The sequence below is a fragment of the Pezoporus wallicus genome, unplaced genomic scaffold (genome assembly GCF_028554395.1).
Source record: "Pezoporus wallicus isolate ANWC-B61680 ecotype Strahan unplaced genomic scaffold, APGP_CSIRO_Pwel_v1 contig_5767, whole genome shotgun sequence".
In the NCBI taxonomy this organism is placed as follows: Eukaryota; Metazoa; Chordata; class Aves; order Psittaciformes; family Psittacidae; genus Pezoporus; species Pezoporus wallicus.
The window spans coordinates 9,896,864-9,903,555 of NW_026640599.1; the positions used below are offsets into that span (position 1 = coordinate 9,896,864).

Genomic DNA, 6,692 nt, shown 5'->3' on the forward strand with positions numbered 1-6,692 from the left:
CCTAGATCTCTGCATGCTATTATCATAGAATCATAGAATCATAGAATTGTTAGGGTTGGAAAGGACCTTAAGATCATCTAATTCCAACCCCCTTGCTGTGGGCAGGGACACCTTATGCTAGATCATATAACCCAAGACCTCGTCCAACCTGGCCTTGAACACTGCCAGGGATGGAGCATTCACAACCTCCCTGGGCAACCTATTCCAGTGCCTCACCACCCTAACAGGAAAGAATTTCCTCCTTATATCCAATCTAAACTTCCCCTGTTCAAGTTTTAACCCGTTACCCCTTATCCTGTCTTCAAAATGTTCAAGGGTTCCCAATGAGGTTTTGTGTAATTTTTATGTCCGTATAATATGAAATATTATCAACACAGATTGTCAACTTCAATATGACAACAATTCACTCTAGCAGTAGATGTTCCACCCAAGGAAGAGCAGACCACATGAGGAGTTCAGGAGATCTGTCACAGGAAAGTGAGATAAATTCAACCCAGCTGAGGATTTCCAAGCTTTCCCAACCCCATCATGTTCCCCGGAACTGTTTTGTCAGTGGTAGCAGTACCTTTGTTCCTCATGGACTAAATACTAACCTCAATTTTTGCCTTCAAACACCTAGAATGATTACCCTCCTCCTGGTGAAAGCTCACCACTGCAGAGTGAAAGGAGGGGCAAAATGCCTTTCATTTCACCTGTAAAAGTAAAAAGCCTCTCCTTTGGCTTCTGAGAGGTTCCCTGTCTTTGTAGGTCTACTGGCTGTTTCTTTCAATATCTAGTCAAGAAAAAGAGATCATTTATATCACTCAGAAAGCAGCTTAACATTTCATCACAAACATACCTGCTATTTTCTGTTTTCAAATTGTCCAGCAACATACCACAATCTCTGCAGTGTAAGGTAGTCACTGTAGCCTCTGTGGAGAATTTTTATCAGCAAAATGTATCTTGTAAGATCTGAGCATCTTCAGCTAAAAGCATTTTGGTTTACGGAATACTTAAACAATATATTTTTGTTCCGTGACTATGAATGTAATTCCTGGCTTTCCTTGCAAGCCCTGCTGTGGATCTGAAAAAATCTATCATCATCTGCAATATTTGCTGTATTTTTCAATTTCCATGAATACAGTTGCCAACAAACCACTTTATAAAAACATTTGCATAAACAAGACACAGACTAAGTGTGAGTACAGACAAATAGAAGTTCCTTAAAAATGTGAATGAATATTCATCCCGTTCTCTTGTAGTTTTCAGGCTCCTATCAGTTTAGCATTATTGTAAGTACTGTCCTGAAAGCAGCTTGCTGGCTAGAGATGGGTATTGATTCAAACTAGTGCACTTTCACACTGTCATCTTCTCATATTAGCTGGTGAAATCTCACTTATCACCATGCGGGAAAGAAATGAAAGAAAATCCAAAGCAGATAGAAGCATCCTAAAAGGGTTTATCAGTGGGGCTTTAACCTAACTTCTTCCCCCAGCATACACACAGATTTTGTAGGTTAATTTTCCCTGTAAGTTTCCAATCCATAGAGCAGATCCAATCCTATGAAAAGTCACCATCTAACTGTATCAGCGTAGACGCCTCTGGAAGTACCAACTGCTTTTTAGCTCCCTCTACCATCCTGCAATAGCTCATGTTGTCACCCATCTGCCTGCCATTGAAAATACATTTCTCACATCATCTCACCCATGTGCCTGCCATCATTGTTTCTCACAACAAATCTGTAAGAACAGGGTCTTGCTCAACTATCTTAATTAATGAAAAGCTATTTGTTTGATTGCAGGTTGGTAATTGTTCTAGCTCTGCAGTAAATGCCATTAAAATCATTTTTACAGAACTCTTCTAATAACTAGCTATTGTTGTAGCACAACTGCTTTTAAATCTTCTGAGGTTAATGTGTAATACATGACTGTTCCAGTTCAAAGCTCTCAGCACTCAGAAGATATAGATCAGGTTTCAAGTTGTTAATTTGTTATGGTAATCAATACTTAATTCTTTTTAACCACAGAGGCAAACTCATTTACTCTTTTTAGTTTGATATTGGATTATGAATGATTTACATCCACTACTGTAAATGCCACATGACAATTAACAACATCAGCTAGGAATTTATAACTTGCTTTTCAGTGGGTTTTCAACAGAATTTGTCTGCAAGGCACCAGGTGACAGAGGTGGGGCACCAGCAGTATTTGATGGTTTGGGACCATTGTTCAAAGACAATTCCAGGATTATATAGTCATAAAGATCCACATTTATAAATAAATAAATAAAACTGATATTCTATCAGTCAGTCATTTACATTTCACCAGCTAGCATCCATTCCATGCATACTCCAAGAGCAACAAGCAGCTGCTTGGAGCTTGGCAGCCATATTACAACTATCAACACCTTTCAGCTGTGCAGGAACACAAGTAAATCTGATAAACATTCCTGCTAAATAGATTTGTGTCAGCTACAAACAGGCTTTTCAGAGTATAATTTCTTGAAGCATTTCCTGAGTGTTATCCTAGGTTACAAATTATATATAATCCAAAATGTAATCCAGAAGGAAAAAAGGATCTGTAAATTTCAGCATTCTTCTCCCTGTAACTTGAGCTCACATCATCTCATAGGTCCTCCTTAGGCCACCAGATTGATGCTTTGCGCATCTGAAGAGCACCCTGAAGACAGACATGGAGCCCCATGAATATAGATTTGTTTACAGGATTGTTTTTTTGATGATATTTCAGGTGTATTAATTTTTTAATATTTTAAAAGGTTAAAATGATATTCCCTCCTTCAATTATTTCCTTGAGTTTCTTCACCATTCCTTGGAAGCTTAATTCCTTCTTGTGGTTCCACTTTCATATATAGCTTTTAATTGTTTTTTATTTCCTCAGCACCACAGGTTTCCCCACCCATTCTTTTAAAATTACAAGTTCTGTGGTCACACTTCAATATTTCATCTGGGTGACACAAAACCGAAGTGGCTTAGTTTACAGGGCATGAAATTTTGATGAGTCTTAGTTAATTTTGCATGAAGATCAAGAAGCCAGGGCAGCAAAAGTCATTCATGGGAAGTGCTTTCTCTGTGGAAGAACACTTGTAAGATGAAGTTGTTCCTTGATTGAAACTCTTTCTAATTACATTAAGCATATTCTCCCTCTAAGCTCCCACCATTACTAAGCTTATTATTTCATTTCCTGAAGCCCATGCACTTTCTGACTGATGGATCCCACATGAAAATATAATGGCTATATCTAACTCCAGCATATTTCATCCTGATGTCTTTAACTAGACCATAGATATTGAAACATATGAACCTTTTATTTTGCTAAGAGCCAAAAGAGAGTGCTTTGGCATAAGATCAGTCTGTACTTGTCTAACGTAAATGGCCCTCATAAAGCAGTGATTCAGTCATTTATTTTAAAAAATCTCATAGCTGTTTTGTTTGTGATAAATGTGCACTCAGAAAATTTCCAGAGCAAGTTGACATACACCAAAATGTGGAAAGCATTTGTGAGAGTTCAGTCTGCCTACACTTGGAAGATGAAAAAACCTCAGGGGAGCAGATTTTGCCTTATGCCTTAAGAGTGAGATCTGAGCTCTGTCAGAGCACAGCAAGAACTTCCTACAGTAAGAGCTACATAGCACTGACACTTCAAACACTGAATAACAGCCTTCAAACATGAGCTGAAACATCCCTTATTTAATCTATTAAACTGGGAAAAAGGGAGGGAAGCCTTCTCTACAAGCTTCAATACTCTAATCATGTTCAGCATCAAATCACTACATTATGTCTTAAAGTTATCTGGAAGGTAGGTCTCTTTAAGCAGAATCAATGCAAAAAGTTCTTACCTGACTCTTATCACTGAACAGAGCTAGCTGGATTTAAAGAAATATGATTCATAAATGTTTTTGCACACTTAGCCCTTGATTTCAGCTCGCTACTATTTCTAGGTCTCAATAAACAAGAGCCTTCTCAAACCCAACAGAAATTCAAAGCCCTTTGCAGCCTACTCCTCCCCTACCATCTCCACATCAGTAGCTGTATCTTACTACCACCCAGCCCAAGGTACTAGTTTTATTTTCCACTTAGATTTTCAAGTAAGCACCTTCTATGATTTCTGTTGCTGCTAGGAAAAAAAGACAACAAAAGACATCCCTTATATGACTCCTTGAAGCACAGTCTTGCCTGATGTTTACAAAATATGTCAACAGCTAACCTCTTTGTGTGCCGAGATCACTGCTTCAGGATGAGGTACTTTGCCTCCCTGTTTTTCTGGGCTCCTCAATATGCTATTAACATCAGTTTACTCCCATCTTAGCATCGGATTGTAAACTTCTTTCAATTGCAAGCTCCTTCTTACAAGTTTGTGCAATGCCTAGTAGAGTAGGTCTTGGCCTATTACTGTCAAGAGCAGTGTCACTAATTGAAATTCTAGGGTTTTCACAGGCTTTGCTACAAATTAATATTTAACAAAAAAAAAAATCATACAGATAATTCAGTGTTCGCAACAGAAAAACTATGCTTTGGAAAAGGAGCAAACACACCATGCCAGCCTTATCCTGAAGGGCAGACTTTCAGATTACATAGAATAGCATAACATTGGTGTCAGTAGAATTATGATGATTGATACCAAAGACTCATCTGTCAGTCTTTGAGTAAAGCTTACAGATGCATAAGTCTTTTTTATAAGGATTTATTGAGCTCAATATGTTGTTAATAATTTTCAAAGGACTTCCATTTCACAGCTTTTAAACCAGCAAGACCTTGGTAATCCCATGAGGGAAATAAAATGTTGTCATATGACTTAGACACCCTGTGCAATTTTTCAAAATGAAGCATTCCTAAACAACCTCACAAGTCAAAGTTTTTATCCCAACTAATCCATGAGGAAATGCACATGCCAAATCTGTTCTGGACCAAATCAAGCAGCACTCACATGAGTCTACCACCCACATCCCGCTTAGTCAAATCTTCTAAGCTTTTTCAGTTGAAAATAATGTATAGCCAAATAGAGAAAACACAGCCTAGCAAAACAAAAAAACAACACAAAAGAACAGTTGTGAGTCCAGGTATCAACAGGGAGAACTATAACTACCTCTGACAGTCCCACAGAGAAAGAAGGGTTCCAAACCACATCTACAGAAAGGCCAGAAATCTTCCACCTTTTCTATGTCCTTTACTGCTTCTAGGAATCTATCAACATCCCTAACGATTCAATGAACAACTTCTCATTGCAAAACACCGGACAGAACCATCCCAAGATCAGGAAAGGTAAGAAATACACCTGCCAGCCAGAGCACAGAGAATTTTGCCTTCTCAAAGAGCCTTTAAGTAAATGGGAATACCATATAAAAAATTGAGGTTAAAAAAAAACAAACAAAACAACAAAACAAGACAAACAAAAAAAAAAGCAAACAAGCAAAAAAAAAAAAAAGAAACAAACCACTACACATTTTCTTCAGATTATTTTTTGAGAAGTTCCAAGGAAACCATGGAGTAATCAAAGCACAGAAATATCTACCCCAGAAGAGACACCGGGAACCCAGCATGGATTTGCGGTCCATCATGTTTAATGTTGTTGAGTGATCCAAACCAATTAGTATTGATTTTGCTATATATTTGTCCCTTGCCAAGATGTAATCACTTATTAATAATACCAGAACTGCTATTCTAAGAATTTTGCCTCCAAAGTGTATTTATTGAATTTTTTTATTTTTCATATTTGTCTCTTTTTTAACATGCGAATTTCAGAGTCAAAGTTCTGAGAGCACGTGTACTAAAACTTGCTTAGTAGGTTCTGCAGCAAGGAATTATATCCATACCTACCTAATCAGATAATCTGTTTCTCTACCTTTTCCCATCGCAGCTTCATTAGCCAATGTGTTAAGATAACTTCTGACAAATAAGTAATGGCTAATTTTTACAGAGTGGTCTGCATACCACATCACACTATTTCTACCAATATTCATTTTTTGACCTCTCAGGTGCATACTATTTTTCCAGCACCCTTCCTCATGCAACACTATTAAAAAAAAAAAAAAAGTAATTTATTAAGAAAAATGCAATTATTGCAGAGAACTTGCAAGGTCTTCTAACAGAAAGGCAAAATGCAAAGCTTGTGCATTGAAATCAGCTGTCAGCTCAGCATTTAGTGAAAATGTTAGGGGACAGAGCCAAGGATGAATTTGAAAGCATAATCTCATATATATCATGATGAATCATACCTTGAAATTTCTTACCTTAACTAGCCTGGAAGGGTGAGTTGTAAGATGTCTCTCCCATTTTGGCAAGTAACTACATCGCATGTGGCAGATATATGTGCTGAAAGAGTTGAAATTTACTAGCAGACTTTAAAGATGTTATGAATATATATTAATTGGCAAAGATACAGTAGCATCATTGGTAAATTTATATTTATAAAAATAGGGATAGAGACATAATGCATTAGGAAGCCATGTAGGCATAGGCAAGAACAAGATAAAAGCTCTACTGGTGATCAGGATTTCTGGTTTAAGTACAGAACAATATTTTTTGCTTCTTAAAAGGTCCAGAGTGAAATCCTAAAGATACTTTTTTAGCTATAAATGTCAGTAATGCTAGGATAACACTGTAAAAATACTAGGATCCAGCATCATCATAAAGCATAAAACTTACCTGCAAGCTCCAAATGGTGTCAAAGCATATATATATATATATATATATATAT

General features: G+C 37.1%; 1 long non-coding RNA gene across 1 annotated transcript; it reads right to left on the reverse strand.

Annotated features, from left to right (window-relative positions):
* Positions 1-386: 386 nt before the first annotated feature.
* LOC130604748 (uncharacterized) lies at positions 387-1,060 on the reverse strand. The gene is made up of 2 exons (XR_008973512.1): positions 594-1,060; positions 387-464 (listed from the first exon to the last, which is right to left on the reverse strand). It is a non-coding gene; the product is annotated as an uncharacterized LOC130604748 (long non-coding RNA).
* Between the last annotated feature and the right edge of the window lie 5,632 nt (positions 1,061-6,692).